Below are 22,921 nucleotides of genomic sequence, written 5' to 3' on the forward strand. Positions count from 1 at the left end.
TTTAAGAATATCCCTCATAACCCATATTCTCATTTAAAATACTAAATTATTTCTGTGTGTTTTTTTATAAAGTTGTTGTAAAAAAAATTATTGCGACATTTATTGTTTTGAAGGTTGAAAATATTAAAAACCCACTTTTTAACCCATTCAAAGCCTCCCACAAAACCAAGGTCTCGTAGTGTGAATACCGAATATATACTTTGGTTTATATGTTTGTACCAAAACTCATCAAAAGAGGATATTTTTTAGCAAATTTCTTATATTTCTTATATGATACGCTATGGTAAATAACATACGCTATTACCGTTGTAAGTATCATGGTAAAACTTAGTCCCTACCTCCATTTAATTTTTTGTTTCATCTCCTCAGGGGAATAAAACACAATTGGTTAAATATATTCACGATTAAATATATATTACTATAGCAAAAATGATCCGATTAGACTATGGAAATGGGGTATTACAGGATAAAAGTTCGGATCGACATTTCTGGTCCCTGATACTTTTTTTTCAACTTCTTCATAACCGTTTTTGCAGAGGTTAAAACAAATGATTTAGTTTTTTAATCGCTGTTGTATACCAAATGGTTAAAGAAAAAAATTCCAACAGGCTGTTAATTAAAATTACCATGCTATTCTTATGGAGAATAAATCAACTATTGTTGTTTGCTTGTATAGGCATATATTTTAGTATTTTTACCTTTCGAATATTTAGGAAAAAATAAACCATCTAAATGAACTTCACATACAATATGTGTTTGTTACTCTAACGAAGAATCCACAAATACGTTATGTAACCTAATATAAAACTGTAATGAAGATTTCTTCCATGTAGGCTACATTTATTAGAGTAAAACACTATCAGTTGTGATTTAGTTTCGGTATTAATTTTATTTCATACATATTAAAAACTTGAGTTTAAAGTTACCTGTTCTTGTTGACCTATTAGCAGTTATTCTCGGCCCATATTATATATTATGGTGTCAAACGTCTGTTCTGAGAACATCCTAACTCGATTATGGTGTTAGTTTGGTTAACTCTAACGTACATATAAAAAAAATTGCATCTTATAGATTCATAAAGCTAAATAGATCAAACAAAGACAATAAAAAAACATTTGGGTTAGTTTGCCCACGGTAGAAATAGATGTAAACCAAAATGGGTCAGGATGAAAGTAGTGCAGTGTTGCCTATAAGAGTTTAATACTTGTTAGCTACTAGTTAGATTTCAGCCCAACTTTAGAAGCAATGTTGGTTGTAACGTATAAAATAGTATTGTGATAGGAACCACATTTGATATTCACAGAACAACCACCTATTACTGTCCAAAACAAACAAAACATAAGAGATCAGAGTAAAAAAATCGTTAACTGACAATAATTAATTGGCAGGTAACATCATTCGTTAGTATTCAAATCACGAATAAAACAACTGATTGTAATTTTGCTGCCGATGCCATTCTGAATATTAACTTGTGACTCCGACCCCACTGACTCCAGCAGCAAAACTCTTCCTACCTTAACCATCGAAACAATAAAAGGCATGAATGTAGTATTACCATTATTTATTAATGCGTACTAGATTTAGTTAAGTATCAGCTTGCTGTTAGACAATTTTCATGTATTCCAAATTATACGTTCCATCTCTCTATACAGTATATATAAATCTCTTCAATATGATCTCCATTGTATCCTGTAAAAATTCGAATATAATCGATTCTCAGCAATACCTATAGAATGTTGCTCATCTTAGTTTTTCAGTTTAAAAATCTTCAAAGATTGGCCTACGAAAATATTAAAGATATAGACAGGATAATAGGATGTTTTAACCGCTGCCTGGTTGAAACTACTGTCTTCAGCTATAGGCCTTCAACTCTCAAAACGAAATTACTTAATTTAAACCTGCATCTATTTAAAAACTCCTGTAGAACGTAATTAAAATCAAAGAGATACACTCGAACAAAATTAATTAATTAAAGTCATGTTGAAGTTATTTCACATTTGTAACAGTGACCTGAAAATGTTGACGTTTTAATAATATTTTAGCATCTTAAACATTTTATGTTACTTCTGATTTTAATTTCAATGTATTGATGTCAATTGCAGCATGTACGGTTTTATTTTCCTATTTAAAGATGGCATTGTACAAAACATTACCTATACAGACCGCGTAGAGAGATGTGTATCGCTGCGGTAGCGGTGCGTCATTCTACAGAAACATAACAATACCATACCTTGGAGAGGAGAGAAACGTTTTAAGCACCAGTTCAGAGTTTTTCGCACACCGTGGAGCACGAAAGTATTAAATAATCTTAATAGTGTAATTTGGACATCGATTATCAAACCGTTGTTCAGCCGACTGATAGAGTAAGCCTGACAACCACATATCATCAATTGACCTGGTGACACAGAGGAGAAGGTTATCACCTAAATGTGTAAAATAGTTTAGTGAGGAATGGTTGAGATAGTAGCGTAGTTTGCAGTTATGCTACTATGATCAACTACTTATTTGACTATGACCATTTTGTACTAAACATCAATTGTCAAGGACAGTTCTAGTTTTTCATTTTGGATCCGATACTTGAACCGGAAAAGGATAAGGATATTGATGTTACATTTTTGTGGTTTATTCGACTAGTTTAAATAGAATCTAACAAATCACAAAGCCTCGTAAACCTTTAAAATATTCATTGTTCTTATAAAGAAAATTTGAGATAAAACTTATTTTTGTAAAAATGTATAACAATTATTTGCCTCATAGAACATCGAAACGTATTTTCTCTGTAAATACTTCTTTACAGGATAACCCTTGTTAATTGAATAATTTATTATTAAATAATAATAATTATTATTTATTTTAATAACTAAATACAACTAATATAAGAAAATGTACATAATATAGATGTGCAAACGGTATGGGAATTCCCAATTCGAGTTAAGTTTAATAGAGGATTTGCCTGAAAAATTCAACGTTTCATTTTATTTCATTTATTGAGTTTAATAATATTTCCAACGTTAAATAAGTATGGACATTTTCATAACAAGTTCTTATCAGTAAAACCATAGTAAAACATATTTTTAATGTGTGTGCTGCATTTTCCTCAAAGTTAATTATAAGCCTGGTATTAAATGTCAGATTCAATATTATTTAAACATTTGTATTCATTGAATGCATGAAAATACTCTAATTAAAGTGATTGACAAATATTTTTTGGAAACATTATTCATCTCATGATTTGTATTCCTGATTGCAACATGGCGAGGGATATGCTCAGGACGCACGCTGTATGAATACAAACACTCGTTGAACTCAAATGTGAGAATTATTGATAGATTTGTTTGAATGAAACCTACAGTTTGAGAGTGATAACGGCAATTCAACGTTCAACTACATTCACATTAACATCATAGTTGACAGTGGGGTAAACACGATTATATAAACTGTAGATTATAAACCTCTTCATGAACATGTTATTTTAGCCCGGTAGACTCCCCCTTACTGATTCATAAATAAACCAACGGAAACATACAGGTGTTGATCCTTTTTGCGTATGATAGCTTGAGATCTCATACATATAACAAAATATAACGGTTTTTAGGAATTTAATCAACCAATATTCAATCTTAGTATGCACAAACAAAGAGATCAACTAAAGACTTGTAATTTAATTGGGGGAGCGAGCTGGTCTCGTGGTTAGAGTATGGGACTTCGGTCCCTGAGGCCCGGGTTCAAATCCTGCCAAATCTCCAATGGATTTTTTTTTTGTAATGCCGCAACCCCTAGGTCCAGCATGAAGTAACGGAAAAATAATTCCGAACTCGTGCATAGCGTCCAAAGAAAAAAATCGTAAATTTGTACATTTTTTAGCTGTAAATTTAAAAGATTTTAAGTTTAAGTTTAAGTTATTTTAAGTATAGTACGAAGTAATTTGATTTTGAATTTACTTTATTTGTCAATCGCAATCGTTGGATAGTCTTAACTTAATATGAATAGCATTTATCTTTTTGAGTTACTTACAATGCATATTACTAAAATCCCAGCTGGTATTTTTATTCGCGTAAGGTATATATTTATAAAAGAATACGCTCTAATTCTGTTACTCTTTCGATTTATTTCAAACGTCATTTAACTATTAAATCTCTGTAGATGTAGGTAAAATGAACAGTTTTAAGTGCATCCTGGAAATTACATTCTTAATTATAACCTTGTATAGAAAATATAAATAATGGGTAGTAAGGTTTTGGAAAAATCTATTCCTTAGTAAAAACTGTGTTCTGCACCAGACTATAAGACAGCATCAATATCATCATATATTATATCTATCATATCCATCATATATCGTATCCGTCATAATATCAAGTATTGTATGTATATCTAAGACTTTAAAATACAGTACATAAAAACGCCTTACAGAACATACAGTTACCTGAATTCCCACTGCTGACATCATCTTTTGATGACTGATTTTAGTTGATATTTTGTCCATCTGAAGTTTAAAATGTAAGTTTTGCATTGCATGTTGTTATAAAGCCAACATATTCACATGGTGGCTCTATTGTTGAGCCAGTGAGCCAGTGTGTTATATGATGAGTTCTGTCAATACTTGACTGTGTGTCTGACATGGTGGCCTCTGGCTGGAAATATTCTCAATCCGAGCAGAAACTGAAGCCGTCAGAACACAGTCGTCCTCCCATCACAAGACTCTCCGTTGTAACTGTGACATTGCTTTGCGGATCTTTCTTTTTGACTCGAGATTTCTGTGCCGCTTGTCTTCAAACTATAGATCTTACTAATACAAAATATTTATAATGATGATACACCGAAAATATCATCCACGAAAGCATCTTGTTTTAAGTTGTCTGCCCTAAAGTACCTTTACATCAAGAATATAAATTTGATTAAATGTACTTATCATATTTTGTAAGTTAAATATATTAAATGAATGACATATCTGCAATCTCTTATAAAAAATCGCAATAGTTAAATAATTAGATTTTTACTACAGTATTTTGTGACTGTAACGTTAAATTTATCTAATTCAATACAAATTTACTTTACGTATACAATAAGATAAATCTTCTTGTTAGTTAACTTGACTGAATTAATATTTCATTACATTCCAAGTAAAGTAGTATAAAGCATAAATTAGGTCAGTGCATTCGTAATAAACTAATCATCGTTGCTAAGCTCTAGATCGTGCAATAGCAATAACAACTGGCATTTAATATTTAAAATTAGTAAAATGCTGATTCATTTGTTTTCATATTAATGATACCAATGACTGAATATATTTTCTTTTTTTTTCTTTTTTTTAATAAAAAGAGGTTGGCGGCCTCTTTTAACCTTGCATTTGCCCGTCCACATAGACTACAGATCTGTGCGTGGAACGTATCCAGCAAAGCAAGGGGTGAGCCGGTACAGTACAAAGGTGAACTGTACTGATAAAAGTTAGTGGCAGTGACCAGGATCCGAACCCACGACACTACTGCCTTGGGCCCGAAGTCCGCGACGCTACCGACTGAGCCACCGACTCACCTATTTGAGTGTAGACTTTTACTTACTTCGTCCTGAAAAATAACTCATTTCTTCACTTGAAAAACTATTAAACTCTTTAAAAAAGGAACTAGATATTTTTTCTTTTTCTGATTAAGTATGTCGTCAGTTATTGTTGCAAAAAATATTCTAAAATTGTTGGATGAAATTCTTATTCTTTTCTTCTGTGTAAGCGAACAGCTTAGGTTTATATTATGTACCCTTAAAAATAGTTTACATTTACCCCTGTTTAAAAGTTTATTTTAAGTCTGCTGTCAGCTATCAATAACCTCGTGTACATCAACTTGGGGCTTAGCACATAAATATGTTTAGAGAAGAAGTGTGTAAGGAAACCTTCTCATTTGCCATAACAGTTTGCGTGATTGGATGGAATTTAATTTCAGACCTCGGTTATTCCATATACAACCAATCACAATCGGTTCTAATGTGTCTGCATCACACAATGAAAGGTTAAACTATCGTCATCGTCTCGAGGGTAACAATTATAGTAGGCACTTAACCTTTATACAGGGGTGTAAATATAAGGGGGTAAATCACGCCGTGGGGACTCTTAAATCCCCCATCATTCACCAGCGTCTTATAACACCGGGGGGTTGTAAACGAGAAGAAATATGTTTATTTATCCTTTATTAGATTTTGTATTTATTGTAAATATTTTTTCACAAGGTACTTTTAAAAATACCCTGGATGTATGCTATAAAGTTAAACTAACTACATTTCTAATAGTTAGTTAATAAAAGGTTATTAATAAAAGGCATTAATAAAAGGTTTGAATATATTACATATTTTATGTTTTGTAAAAATTACATTTCACGATTTTAGCTTTATTTCTAAGTAATGTATTAATGTATGTAATGTAAGTAATGTATGTTTCTAAGTAACGTTTATATTCAATGTATGTTCAAAGTAATACTCAGCATAAATTTAGAACGTTCAAGAAATATTATTTAAACATTGGAACAAAGCGTTTAAACATACCAAGTGTAAACCATAGTGATTGTGTACCTTTGACCTAACCTTTGACTAGGTACTACGCAAGTAAAAGACTTTAGAAAATTTACAACGATTTTACCTTAAACTTCTAGTCGTGACTTACGCTGTAGTACTGTACTTGATTACTAATATAAATGATTAACTACTAATTTCATAATTTTTTATGTTGGAGGGTGAGGCTAGGCTGGTTAACTGGTTAGAGCGAAGAAGTTTTTCTCGGATTCAAACTCTACTAATCCTATTAAAACTATGATTATCTAAAAAAATACCCCCGCCGCAGCAAACCTGCCGACTAAGCGAATTTCCATTTGTCTGAATTGATTTTCAGTTAAATATATTTTAATAACATTAGGTTTAACGAGTACCTAGGTTTGCTGCTACAAGGAAACTAATAAAGTGTGTTTTTGAGTAAAATATTGATAGCTTAGTACAAAATAAATAAATTTACCAAGTTTGATCAAAATATATTCATAAACAAGCAAACTACAACATTTGACAATATTCTCCATAAGAATAACATGGGAATTTAAAATTTAAAATTTTTTTAATTTTCTCCGTTACTAATAATTGAACAAAAATACTTTTACATACTAAATTATTTGTTTTTTTAAGCTCTTTAAAAAGGCCTAAAGAGAAATTGGGAAATTTTGTGTTTTGAGGGTCAAAAGTGAGAAAAACCAATTTTTACCCCATAAAACCCCCCGTAAAGCCCCGTTCCCATGGTCCGATCGTGCTGGTTCGCGAACTCATTCAAGTTTATCCCGCTTTACATCTTTAAACCAAATTTCATCAAAATCGGACAAAAATTACTCAAGTTATCGCGTTTACGGACGTATATATATATATATATATATACAGTGTGTAAATTAAGTATGGAAACAAATCTGTATTTTTAAAACCGAAATAGATAGAAATATTCTATTTGTGGCAATAATAGTTAACAAAGATTCCGCAATTTTTCACATGAAAAATATTTTTTTACCCCCCTAACAGGGTAGGTGGTAGGGGGTGACTTATTTTTTTCAAATAGCAACCCCTATTGAGTGACCCCTCATTTTGAAGGGTTTGTCAAAAGAAACACAATGACGCAAATCCGAGGTGAATATCTCACTCCTAGCTAACATGGCGGATATTCCAAAATGGGCTTTTTTTTACAAAAATTAAATTTTTCATTACCCACCATTTAGGCTAGGGGTGAAATATCTACCTCGGGTTTGCGTCATTCTTTTTCTTTTAACAAACCCTTCAAAATGAGGGGTCACTCAATAGGGGTTGTTGTTGAAAAAAATAAGTCACTCCCACCCCCTACCCTGTTAAAGGGGTTGAAAAAATATTGTTGATTAAAAAAATTGCGGAACCTATGTCAACAATCAATTCCACAAACAGAATATTTCTATCTATTTCGGTTTTAAAAATACAGATTTCTTTCCATTATTTGTGAAATTGGTGCTTTTCACGTACAATAAATCAAATTTTGGAATATCCGCCATTTGGGCTAGGAGTGAGATATTCACCTCGGATTTGCGTCATTGTGTTTCTTTTGACAAACTCTTCAAAATGAGGGGTCACTCAATAGGGGTTGCTATTTGAAAAAAATAAGTCACCCCCTACCACCTACCCTGTTAGGGGGGTAAAAAAATATTTTTCATGTGAAAAATTGCGGAATCTTTGTTAACTATTATTGCCACAAATAGAATATTTCTATCTATTTCGGTTTTAAAAATACAGATTTGTTTCCATACTTAATTTACACACTGTATATATGTTATCTATATATATATATATATATATATATATACATATATACAAATTTGAACGAATAGTGTTTTTGGCCTCTGGGGACATCAAAATGAAAAAGTAAATCGGTCCCGGGTCTAGGTCTTACCGTGCCACCTACGGTAATAGCTACTTCCCTATAGGGAAATTCGCTAAAAAGAATAAACGTCACAAGCAAGGACAGCTTCTCTCCATCGTAAAATTCCCTCAAACAAAACGGTACAACACCTGAACAAACAAAAATATATACCTCTAATAACACTTGTAATAATGTATTTCAATTTATTCAATTTATTCAGAACACTCATCAATTTATTCCAGAATACTAAAAATCCAGTTTCAAGCAAGAAAAAAAAAAATTTAAACCATACGGTTTTTTTTTCTCCTATATATTTTTTACTTCCCATTTAAATTAATCTTTTCGCAACTCGAGTCTACGCACAGGCCCTGCCTATGTAGACTTTTTCCTTTCCTATAGAATGTATTTTTTTTACACTTTTATTCACCTATTTCTACAGTATATAATTTTTGTTTTGTTATCTAGTTAGTAATGTTTTGCTGTATCATATTTAAGTAAAGAAAAAAAAATACAATGTACTTATCTGTAAATAGTAAATGGGAAATAAAATATTATTTCATTTCATTTACATTTATACTGTTGGCTCACAAGACGGTAAATGCATATAAAAAGTAAAGGTGGTAAGGTGAAAAGGTGGTAAGTGGTGATCGATTTCGATTGGACTCTCCAATCGTCAACAGACCCAATATGCGAATGCCACCTTTTATATGTATTTACCGTCTTGTGAGTCAACAGTATAAGTGTAAATATATTATTACAAGTGTTATTAGACATATAACTTTTTTTTTGGTAATTAAATAACACGTACGATGCTGATCAAGAAGTTATTTAATATATCTACAGTATACTGTATTTGTAAATTTTTAATTACAATAAACACGTTTATTGAAAAAATAATTCGAGAAATATATAGTTGGTTCCAAGTGCAACCGTTATTAGTTAAAACTCTGATACAAAACATTATGATCCATTATGATTTTATATAACGATGACACGATAACAAGGTTTCTTGGGACTATTAAAACTTACTCCATCATGTTCTCTGAACTCAAGTGAATTTGAGCTCAATCGACTGAATCGAGACTGCAATCTAAACTGACTTAACTCTGAAGTAGGTTATGCAACTGTCTATAATAAACCTATCGTTACGTGTTGGCATTCTTGTGTTTAATGTTTTATGCAATAACTATGATCATACCGGAATTTGGTTTTTCAGGTCTAAAGTACGATATTTTACTATACACATATAGAAAACAGAATGTATTCTGTTTACATAGCATATTCTGAAATTATATTTATATGTCAAACTAACTGCAAGTTTATCAAATTAAGTTATTTTAATTATTTTTTTATGTTTTGAAAAGTACAAGGACAACTAAACAGTAAAAGACACTAATTTTAAACAAACTGTATATGGAAGCTTTTTACTATCCTGTTCAAAGCTTTTTGTGAGAATAGGTGCTTTTGCCTTAAATTTTCAGACGTCACAAAATTATTTTTCTGAAATTCGCAATAAGCTTAAACGAATGTTTTCCTCATTTAATCGAGTTTTATGCTGTGAATTTGCATTTCTAAAGCATGTGAATCACAACATAATTCGATAACACATTCTTCCTTAGGGATTTGAGAGGGGACAGCAACTGAATTAAAGCATCGCAACAAAAATAAATTGGACCTTCTTCAAATGCGCTACCAGTCATGGCGATGTCCCCTCTTCAGCAGCAGTCGAAGCCTTTTACTGCATTGTGTAGCTTTTAGAGTTACCCCTTATCAAACATAACAAGGCATAGTTTTAAATCATGATTCCTTTTTGTTATAAATCAATGTTAAATTTGTCATTCGTAAGCAATAAATATTTAAATGATTGATTTTAAAAGTCTTTGAGTATCGCGTTGCCTAAGTGAGCCAGGGCTTACGTGGTTGTTTTATAACAGTATTTTATTAAATATTGTTAACAAACTATTTAATAAAATTTACGTAATGTATAGGAACGCTACGTGAACGTAACGTATTCAAATCAACTTTATGGAAATATTTGTCCAAAGAATAGAACCTGGTATATTTAATGACACGTTTTACTTTCTTTATATTGTAGTATTATATTAGACTTCAACAAAAAGATGGACTTAAAAAAATTTGTGTTTCCAATACATTTATTTGTAATTATTTATTACACTAAAATAAAGTTTAAATACATATAATGCTTTGTAATACAGAAAGTTTTACCTTTCTAGGTTTATTGGAAGTTAATCTCCCAATTGGATTCGCTATATATGCTAATTTGACGACAACTTTAATAGAAAGTTTGATAGTTTTGCAGTCGAGTTTCCTAAACCCAGAGTGGTTCTATTTTCACCACATATTGTTGACAGCATAGATAAAGACTAGAGATAAAGAGTAACTTGAGACAACAAACTGTTGAAAAGCCATATGGGGAGTTAGCTCGGTACCCACCCAGGAATATGCACCTGTGCTGAATATTAAAGTATTCTACACCTTCATAACTGAAACTTCGCAAGTGTAACATAAAACCGTATTGCCAAGTGGTTCAAGTATAAGTATAGTATTCCATTTTATAGAGTTCTATGTCCTTACTTTGAATAATGAATCCTGTATTACGTAAGTTGGAACTTGTATTGTTACAATTAGTATTTTTGCAATAAGTAATAAACTCTCCTATGCCAATTACGAGGTAAGAGATTATTTAGGTACAGATTTATATTAGCTCAAAAATGTTGCAAAATAGTATACAGATTTCTCAACTCGATAGTTATTACTCCTTCCTCTCTTGAAACTATTTTATATTACCAGTTGTTCCAAAAATAATAAAATATATTAACCCTGCTTTTTACTAACAAGTAAATAAAAGGTGGTAAATGAAAAAAAAACTGTGGTCACATTCAGTACTATTTCGATACAAACTTACTACAACACTTTACAAAACACATCTTACACAATTGGCGTGTCTTAGTTGCGTTTTAAATGTTCAAATAGACAATAGGACATCTCATTTTATGTTAATACTAATAAAAGACAAAAAACTAAATTAAAATGTCATGTAACTATAATACTTTATTAGGCAATTTGGTCTTTCAAAGTCAGGTTCACTACAGTATTTATTGATACAGTTCCATGAACTCCACCGAAGAGTATTTTTTGTGATTATTTAATTGTTATTTAATTTATTAATAAAGACGCAAAACGCAGAGCTTGATCACTAGAAGTAATCACTAATTGCAACAGCATTATATTAACACTGAGTGGTTTGGAGTCAAGCCGTCAGCTTTCTATCTATAAAGGAAATAAATAGAAAGAAATGCAGGTATTTCATTATAGATAGGAAAAAAAACTACTAACTTTGAATAGATTTCCCTCCAGGAAAAGCAGTTACTTCAGGCACCAAAAAATGCAATATTTAGCATTTACCTAAAATTATAACTGCAACACCAGAGATAAAGAAAACTTTAAATCTCCTAGTAAAGTAATAACTTTAAGGACGAAAAATTATATTGGGTGTTAAGTCATGGAACAGTTGAAATCCTAGTTTAAAATGGATCAAAGGCTAATACACATTGTAATACTATTATAACTTTCCTTTTACATGATCATACATGATCAAAAAATAGCTGTAACAATAAACAAGCTTGATTGATATTCTGAAGCTATACGATTACCATGTGAACCTTTAAAACCTAGGTATTTTGCAAATCTTCCCTGTCGATATACTGATAACGAGTTTAAGTGAACGTCTCAAGGGATAACAATTACAGCGGCCTCTTGGCCTCAGACGAGGGTGTAAATATAAGGGGGTAAATCACGCCACAGGCCTCTTACTAACCCGCCATTTTTCATCGAGGCTTAAGAGACTTTCACCAGGGATACCAATAAGGAGTTATTTTTTACATTAACCTTGTAATACTGCAAGCAAAAAAAAAGATGATAGGATAAAGAAACTCAAAATTCATTTTGGTAAGAATTTGAACCGATTTCTTTTAATTGTACAGTCAAGGTGCTCACCTAATGTCCTTACTGGTCACTTTGACAAGCTTAAAAGTATTGGGATTTTCAATTTAGTTTAAAATTGTTTTAGGTACCAGCATTGAAACTGCTCTTCGTGGTTAGAGTACCATTATACAAGAAATAAACATATATTGCTGAAGAGTTCGTTTTAAAATTATTTTATTAATTAATATTTTTTTATATGATTGGTATTTTCATATATGTTTATGTTATTAATTTCTAATCTTTGGTATCTTTTTCTAATTTGGTACGTATGCAAGTCTTAAAGACAAAAATACAACGATTTGTTTTCTTTTTTGCTAAACACGGTTATTGTAAAATACGTTTTTTATTTGTTAGAATTCCTTATAAAAATATGAAATATAATACACATGTTTATTGTACGTCCAAAAGTATTCGTTATTTTCAGTAGAGCGAACAAATCGTCCAACACAATAAAAATAAAATATGTAATACTATTATCGTTGGAAATGTGATTATATTAATGTTACTACGGCATTTATCTTTTTGACAATAACGACGCAGCAAACTAAAAGCTGCTTCTGGCCGTTACCTTTATTGGAAACCGATAGGAAGGGTAATATCGTCAAACCGTTTACTCATATGATGGCCCCTGAGGGCGGCTGATGATGGCGCTTGCGGCGGCGTGCTCCTGCACTTACTATCTCTGCCTTCTGATTGACTCTGATTTGAAAAGAGATCTATTATAATAAATTGTGACTGTGGAAAAATTGTATTGATATAAATTGTAGAGTTAGAGTTAGTAAAATATTCTAGGCCGTAAAAAATAAAAAAATAAAAATGAAAAATGGGTTTTCTATTAATCAAAGGTTTGGTATTATTTTACTCAAACAAAAGATGAAATACTAAAATTAGTAGACAATATACTTCATACAGTAAATACATTTGAACTATAAATGAACACTATATAATTTATTTTTATGATAGTATTCCTAACAATTAATATTAATATACATTAATTAGGTACCATATTATATATTTTATAAAGGATACATAAAACTTAGTCAGTTTGAATATGTATAACCTAAAGCTATGTTCAAATTCTATACTTAATATAGCCTACATTGCAAAACATTCAACCTAATTGAAACTGTTGAAAAAAAACAATATTTTGTTATGGTACATATGAAAAAAATCATATGATATGTGGTTTTCTATTTATTAATTTGATTAATATAAAAGTTACTCTTAAAGTTAACAAGCAGCTAACACTTTAGAAAATTTTGATAATACATAATTTCAAAAATATAGATAAGTTTTTCATCTAGGTAAAGAGGAAATATTTGGAAGGAAATGTATTTTACTAACTTATAAAGGGTGATTACAAATGAAATAGACAGTTTGTATTTAATTTATTATACAGTTTGTCCATTTCATTATCACCCAGTATTTTGCCGTAACTGAATATTGTTCTTAACTGTGTAAACCTTCGTGTTTTATGTTTCCTAATATTTTCTATAAATATTGCATCAACTTTGACATGCTGCTGGAGAACGTAGTCCCCGATCCCGCGGTAGACAAGAAAACACTGAGCGACGGCGGCGGCGGCCCCCACCCTCACGACCCGCGGGTGTATGTGACAGGTTATTTGGATATATTAACTTTATGAAAAGAAAAGGCGTATTCAATATGAATGCAATCATAAGATACGGGTAAACATGATAATATATGCAGACATATTGCATTTGAGATTCAAATCAACAAAACTACCTCAGTGCATGGGTGTATGTACAAAACTACTAACAAATAATGATGTGTTTTAAACAAAAAAGTATTGTACAAAATAAAAAATATGTTGTGGACACACTATGTTTAGCAGTCACTATGCTTAAAATACCCGTTTTAAATAATTAATAGATATTTTTGTAGATCTTTTTAGGACCAAAATGTTAAGAAGACGTAGTCATGTATTACTTGTCGGTAATAGGCTATGAACCGATTTTTGCTATAATAAAAAAGTTCAATAGAGCAACCAATTAAATCCAAGTAATCAAAGTAAATCAAAGTATACATTGATTTTTTGGACTTTTGCTTTTGATGTACATATTTTACCGGTAGTTGTATTATGTTGATTCGATTATTACATCAAATTACAAAGGAAAAAACTAACACCCGTAAATAAGGTTATTTTATACTACAATGGTAGCCGTCTAAAATAGCAAGGGTAGTATACAATGTTCAACCTGATATTCATTGCGGATTTAGAAATCTTTTCCTTATGTGATGTCACAGTTAATGTATTATTTGAGCACGTACTTTAAGCGACTAAGCGAGAAAAAATATTACTTTCTTAGCAATAACGTCGCAGATAGATATACATGATTTGCCATTTATATTCTTGGTTTAATTATCGTTAAAAATGGGGTGAATATTTCAAATATACATTGTTTTACTTACATCAATTGTGGTGTAAGCCAGATAGCTTTTAGTTGGTCAAGATATATCAAGAAGCAGCATACAAATTAAAAACTATTAAACAAATCAATTTTAGTAATCTTCAAGTATACATCTGTATCATATTTTTCAACATTGCATGTTTGAGTAATAAACGACTGTCAGAGTATGGAGAGAAAAGTGAACCAGAGCAAAGGCAAAACAGTTAAAAGAGGCATGCAACTGACAGTTTGTTAACAAAGAGAAGCGAGTTTTAGATGTTACACACAGCCCGCTCTCGTCTATTGACAATGCACGTTAAAGATTGGATAAATAGTTTTAGATGTTACACACAGCCGCTCTCGTCTATTGACAATGCACGTTAAAGATTGGATAAATAGTTTTAGATGTTACACACAGCCGCTCTCGTCTATTGACAATGCACGTTAAAGATTGGATAAATAGTTTTGCAACTAGATGTTACACACAGCCGCCCTCGTCTATTGACAATGCACGTTAAAGATTGGATTAATAGTTTTGCAACTAGATGTTACACACAGCCGCCCTCGTCTATTGACAATGCACGTTAAAGATTGGATAAATAGTTTTGCAACTAGATGTTACACACAGCCCGCTCTCGTCTATTGACAATGCACGTTAAAGATTGGATAAATAGTTTTGCAACTAGATGTTACACACAGCCGCCCTCGTCTATTGACAATGCACGTTAAAGATTGGATAAATAGTTTTGCAACTAGATGTTACACACAGCCGCCCTCGTCTAATGACAATGCACGTTAAAGATTGGATAAATAGTTTTGCAACTAGATGTTACACACAGCCGCCCTCGTCTATTGACAATGCACGTTAAAGATTGGATAAATAGTTTTAGATGTTACACACGGCCCGCTCTCGTCTATTGACAATGCACGTTAAAGATTGGATAGATAGTTTTAGATGTTACACACGGCCCGCTCTCGTCTATTGACAATGCACGTTAAAGATTGGATAAATAGTTTTAGATGTTACACACAGCCCGCCCTCGTCTATTGACAATGCACGTTAAAGATTGGATAAATAGTTTTAGATGTTACACACAGCCCGCTCTCGTCTATTGACAATGCACGTTAAAGATTGGATAAATAGTTTTAGATGTTACACACAGCCCGCTCTCGTCTATTGACAATGCACGTTAAAGATTGGATAAATAGTTTTGCAACTGATACCCTACCCTACTGTTGAAACCATCGGTTTATTGAGTTTTTATTCTATCACGGTTTGTAGTTTTACCTTTGTTTAATTGACTGGTGGGTATTTAGATAAGTTTCAAATTATGAACGATGCAGTCTAAAAGAATATGATTAGCATATTGTTCTGTTTCAAATGTTAATTACTGTGTTATAATATTTTATTTAACGTAAAAAATATCGGATTTACTACCTTCCAAAAAACTCAATCTCGATTCAAGCTATAAACTAGTTTTAGTGGTTGTATAAATAAAATATCTTTAAAATATTTATAAAAAAATTTATAAAATATTTAATCACTCCAAATTTGAATGGTATTGGCAATATTGGTTATTTCTTACTTAAATTAGATATTTAGAATTAAATTATATTAAATTAGAATTTGTTGTTTGGCATAGTAAACATTAAATTGAAATATGTTTTTTAAGGGTATATAGGTGTATTCTGTAAAAAGATTAAACCTTTAGTTAAATTATAAACATACTAATTTCAAATCTTCGCTCAATCATAACAATATTTAACTTCCTGCTTTGCAAAAGTATGTGTTATATCATTAGAGTTATATCATTGTATTTCAATCTTATTCAAATTAAACATTACATTTTAATAATCAAATTACTTTTTTTAGTAATATCATTGCTTCGTATTTTCTTAGTAATATTAGTTCTCACACATTTTCATTGGCGACCACGTTTTAGAACAGACGCGCCTTTAGCCGAAATGTCCAAATAAGCCTTAATATTTTTATAACACAAAAGTTTTTTTTGTGTGTACTTTTTGTTACACAAATGTTGATAGCCACTCTTAAATCCGTTGCATAGTTAAATACCATCATAGATAAAACCATCATATTTTATCAGTATGAAAAAAACGCATGTTCTAAAAATGTATACGAACACTAACTACTCCATAACCGTTTAAACAGCATTCACTGTTGAGTGTTATCGATAAAAGAGAAATGAAAAATAATCAAAGTCTAAATATGCACTTAAAATATCCAGGTGAAATATTGAATAAATACAAAATGAGCCCAGAGTTGCTCATTCAACTCTGTGAAGTAGGTTAATCCTCTTTACACAGCTGCGACCTGTTTTGTCCTTTCTTCCAACTTTCATACAACAATCTATTTATTATTCACAACTTCAGAACAAAATACTCGGTTGGATAACTTTGCTTTAAGCATAATATGACGCAACCTGACTGAATATATTACTGCCATTAGAAGTAATCCGAAATACATGCGTTGGACGTTCTAGCGTTTGTTAAAAATCAATGTAAAAGTGTAAAATTGTTTTTACTGTTTGTCTTACAACCAGTTGTAAGGCAACAAGGAAAATTTAGTACAGAAATAGCTGATGATTATAATTAGAAAATTGTTGATCTGTTGGAAGTATTTACTTGAACACTATATACGAGAAACCAATGTAATGAACAGTATGTTATAATTATTTAAGAAACAACTATAATCAAAGTAACATTGACACCAACAGATGTATGTCGTAACACTGACTAACAAATGTATTGGATAAAAGCTGTAAATCGCAATTTAATCTTCCAATTTGTAGTCACAAAGTCCTTAACGATGTGTGTACATAGTTTAAAGTTTAAATAAACATAGTTAACTCTGTCGAGTTGATTAAAAAGTTGTTTGCCAACAACGTGAGTTTCTCGTACATCCGCTCGCACCTATGTAGAGCAGTCTAGGGTTTAGCTTACCTACATTCGCTACAAGTTTTCAAAACTAACTTTATGGTAAATATTCCAACTGAAATTTGTTCTTAAAATACCTGTAGTCTGCGTAATATATAACAAACAAATGTATGCAGTTTCCGTTGTCCTAATATCATGGACTTTATTGATACTGGTTTCATGGAAGAATTGCAAATGAAAAAGAACAGTTTTACTAGGCATCAATTATTTGTTGTTTATTCTTTCACCTCGACAAAGAAACTCTTGCACAAGAATGTATTTACATATGTGTAAAGAAGAATTTTGTTTGAAAAAATATATGTAGTTCCAAAAGTTTCCAAATGGGAAAGAAAATCTTGTTTGCGTGCAATATTACATAAAAACGAGTCAAAACAGTTCCACAGATTACCCACTTAAAATGGCATAATCGTTTTAATTTTCATCGAGTCAATAGTATTTCTTGAAAAAAGCATAAGTGACTATTTAATAATTTAATACAACAACGTGTAATAGTGAACTGTAAAACTCATATTCCTTGCCAAAACATGAGTTATAGTTGTTTTACCATAACAAATGTTCTGAGTTTTAGGAGAATGAGAATATGGAACGCGATATCTTATGCAGTTTTAAACCAATATATTGTTATTGAACTAAACTACAGCTAACTGAGCATCGTTTGAGTTGTATTTAATTAATAATCTAGAAGGTTGGTTCTCCATTTAACTAACGAAGCTGAATGGAGCAAGCGTATGAGACCATTGACTATAAATGCTATGCTATATGACAATTAGTACAGCCTTTACTGTGATAGACTGATGGTCTGAGGTATAGCATCATTACTCATAATCTGTTCTTAGTGAGTATTACAGACAAAATAGTAGTAAGTCTTTTGCCAGATCAATCGTGATGGAAAACATGAGTAGGTACATTTGAACCTCTTGCTGTCATAACAAGGTTCCAAATAAAAGTACCGTAGGTTCAGACACAAGTATAACCTAAGATTGAGTACTTAAGATGAGCTGAACGTGTATCCAGAATTACTAACACCAGCGGACTAGTTTTGAAGCATCAGTATCTGCGACCTGCCTTCGTTACAAGTGCCTATTGGCTCTAGAAGGTCTATAAGAACCTAGGCAACCATGTCAGAGAGGCTTTAGAGGACATTGTCCTAGAATAGCCTCAGTCCGGTGTGGTTTCGGATTACTGGAATGAAACATCGTGAGACTAACTATCATATGGAGGTGTTCTGATCATCCCTCCCAGGCAGGGTACTTTCATGATCTGCTACAACATCCAATCGGTTCTAGAATGTATATTAGCACATAGGCAGCTAGGTTCTAGAATGTTGAGGTGTTCTGGTCATCCCTCACAGGCAGAATACTCTCAAAATCCGTTACAACAGCCTATTGGCTCTAGAATGCCTTTTAGCACCTAGGCAGCTAGGTTCTAACAGATGGAGGTGTTCTGATCATTCCTCACAGACAGGGTACTTTCATGATCCGTTACAACAGCCTAAAAGAAAGAGGTGTTCTGGTTATACCTTAGAGACTCTCAAGTACCGCTACAACAGCCTATCGGCTCTAGCTGGTCTATTAGCACCCAAGCACCTAGGACCTAGCAGATTAAGGCGTCCTGATAGCTAGGTGGGCGGAAGACTCGTAGTTGATCATTACTCGACGCCGCGGGCTCAACGTGACGGAGCACCTGAATAATTTAAAGACATCGAGCACATTGTAACAATGCCTGTTAATGATCTCGTTACAAAGATGAGCCATTCAGCGACAAGCCAGTTTGTTTCGATGATAATCTCTTGTTTTCAACTCATCTAAATTTTTAAACTGCTCCTTTTAAATATTATTGTAATGAAATGGACATTTCTACATATTTTGTAATATATAGAATAGTGTGTGCAATAATATACTTGTTACTTACATTTCCTCAATAGTCCAGGCGCTAAACGGGTTGAGTATGCACTGAAAGTCTGACAAAATTTGACTTTTGATTATTGTTGGGGACATGAAGTAGATGAAAAAAATCGATGATGTCGCATTTCTAGGGTGGTCACAACTCGGGGGGGGGGGAGGGGGGGAAGTTGCGCGGGTCATCGGTTTACGTTTCCACGTCTTACTCACAAACGGTTTGTGATAGAAAGGTGGTTTAAGCGTCTATCAACGCCTAAATATATTGTATTTCAAAAAGGTTATTACAACCTTTCTTCTATCTCTTATACTTTAGGCGCTAATTAACATTTATTGCAAAAAATAAAATTTAAAAATACTTGTAAATGAAATATCGGAAATATTGCGCTTGTTTAGGGCATGTTACAAACTATTTATGGTTACAAAAACTAACAAGTAGTACAACAACACCAAGTTTACAGAAATCTGTGCAAAAACAACAGAGCTACGTTGATTTCAGTAAGAGTAAACGTGGAAAATTCGTAGTAGTATCGAGGCGCGCATGGACGGTACGTAGCCCACAGTCAATATAGGTTTGATGTTGTAAGTAACTATGGGAAAGCTGGATTTTTCTATGCTGTTAGACCATGTTGAGATGATCATTTTCCCGAAAGTCAACACTCCTCCCCCGTTGTGCTTTCCTCTAACCCCCCTTTTTAGATAAATTTACAGCCTCTTAGCAATTAAGCTATAACTTTAAAACGGGTAAGGATAATAACGCAATCTTTTATTAATAATTTTGCGTTACGATATTCTACAAAAAGAATTATTAGATAATTAAATATTTAAAAAGAATTATTACAGATTTCTGAAGAAGCAGGAGAAGAAAATGTGTTCATTGTAATAAAATATCAATACAGTGTTTTTTATTTAAATGCCAAGAACAATGGTCAAAGACCGTCTGTTTTGTGTTAAACACGCTGATTTTGAAATATTTTAAACAGTTTAAAAAAATTCCATGAATCACATACAATTTCACATTCATTAAATAAACTGATTTCAACTACAGAATATACACAAATAGCACTACATACTAATAAAGATTAGATAACAATTGAATGAATAATGAAAATTGTAATGTAGCCTACTGAGAATCTGAATTTTTCCAACAACAAACAGTTAATAATTCATAAAACAAACCTGTTACTTTTATAATTTACCTTGATAGATACTTAACAAACAATATTTTATAACTTTTTTTAAATTACATAGATTTTTCCCATTTTTGTATTGATATCTCAATTCTTAAATTTAATAAATTATACTCCATTATCAATTCCTACCCTTTACTCCACGCCTCTTTAAGATAATTTCCAAGTGCCCGCCAATCTTTTCCATTTAAAAATTCAAAAAAACTCATATTCATTTAAATATAACTCGTTAGTCCAAAATTAACGTATCTTTTTTTTAATTGGACATTCTGCTATAAAAGGGTACACGTTTCATCCCGGTTGAGATTACATAGTGAACATACATAAATTTTATTTTCCATATAGAGTTAACTTTTTATTAGACAACCCCCTTTATTTGTAAAAAATGTTTTTAGGGATGGTTACGAATAAAAAAATATATCCACCATTTTCCAATATGGCCAACAACTTTGTTATTTTTTATGGAATACGCTGTATTTTTAGTATTCTTTTAGAATTTAAAAGCTATTTTTTATTCGTGACATTTTTTCTCTAAACCTACCCCATTTAGGAGTTACAGCGTGTTATATCTAAAAGAAAGGCTTGTGGTGTACATTCGGCATCCTGTAGCTCATAAACGAGTAAGTTGAGAGAGAAAGTGCAAAGAAAAAAATATATAAAATACGTTAAAAAATACTGATTTAGTTGTTTTAAAAATGGACACCATTTTCAAAAATGGTAGCTTACTTTGATATTGGAACCATTTATTTTATGGTTTTTTTTTAAATGTAGATGTGATTTGAAAACTTGTTTATTCTTTGTATTTTCGCTCTTAAACTTACTCGTTTATGAGCTACAGGATGCAGGGTGTACTCACAAACCATTTCTTCTTCGATGTAACTCCTAAACAAGTAGCTTTAGAGAAAAACGTCAAGAATAAAAAGGTTTTAAAATTGTGCGTTTACATTCTAAAACAATCATAAAATACAGGGTATTCCATAGGACTAACAAAGTTGTCAGCCATATTGGAAAATGGCAAACATATTTTTAAAATTCAAAACCACTAAAAACATCTTAAAATAAAGGGTAGTGTCCCATAAGAAGTTAACTCTATATCTCATAGTAAAAAAGTTATCTATTGGTTCACTTTAGGTGAGACACCCTGTACATAATAAAATGAGGCTCTGGCGTACAGCAGCAATTGCACGATATTCATTCATATGTATCCACTACAGTCAGTATATGTACTGAATGAGCTACATAACGTTAATATAATCTATATAAAGCGGCAAATTCAAATACAAAAACCATAATATACATAATTTTTTTTCATTGTTGCGGTGCACAAAAAAGCCAGAGTCCTGTAAAATCAATATACTGTACTATCAATAACCACTATATGCAAACAAACTGTTAATAACTATGAATCATTTTAAAATGTAAACTATGCACCCCAAATTTTGTATAAAACATTTTGTTGTGCGACCTCGTATAAAAAATCTAATAAGAAAAGTAACATAAATTAATCCGTAAAAATTATTTTTTTATGTTTATGATATTTTTTAACTATGAATATTTAGGATACCATGGTAAATACACTATTTGTAGAATATCGTAACGCAAAATTATTAATAAAAGATTGCGTTATTATCCTTACCCGTTTTAAAGTTATAGCTTAATTGCTAAGAGGCTGTAGATTATCTAAAAAGGGGGGTTAGAGGAAAGCACAACGAGGGAGGAGTGTTGACTTTCGGGAAAATGATCATCTCAACATGGTTTAACAGCATAGAAAAATCCAGCTTTCCCATAGTTACTTACAACATCAAACCTATATTGACTGTGGGCTACGTACCGTCCATGCGCGCCTCGATACTACTACGAATTTTCCACGTTTACTCTTACTGAAATCAACGTAGCTCTGTTGTTTTTGCACAGATTTCTGTAAACTTGGTGTTGTTGTACTACTTGTTAGTTTTTCTAACCATGAATGGTTTGTAACATGCCCTAAACAAGCGCAATATTTCCAATATTTCATTTAAAAGTATTTTTAAATTTTATTTTTTGCAATAAATGTTGATTAGGGCC

The sequence above is a fragment of the Macrosteles quadrilineatus genome, unplaced genomic scaffold, assembly GCF_028750875.1.
Source record: "Macrosteles quadrilineatus isolate MER2022 unplaced genomic scaffold, UCM_ALF_1.0 Scaffold_2__2_contigs__length_208266976, whole genome shotgun sequence".
Taxonomy (NCBI): domain Eukaryota; kingdom Metazoa; phylum Arthropoda; class Insecta; order Hemiptera; family Cicadellidae; genus Macrosteles; species Macrosteles quadrilineatus.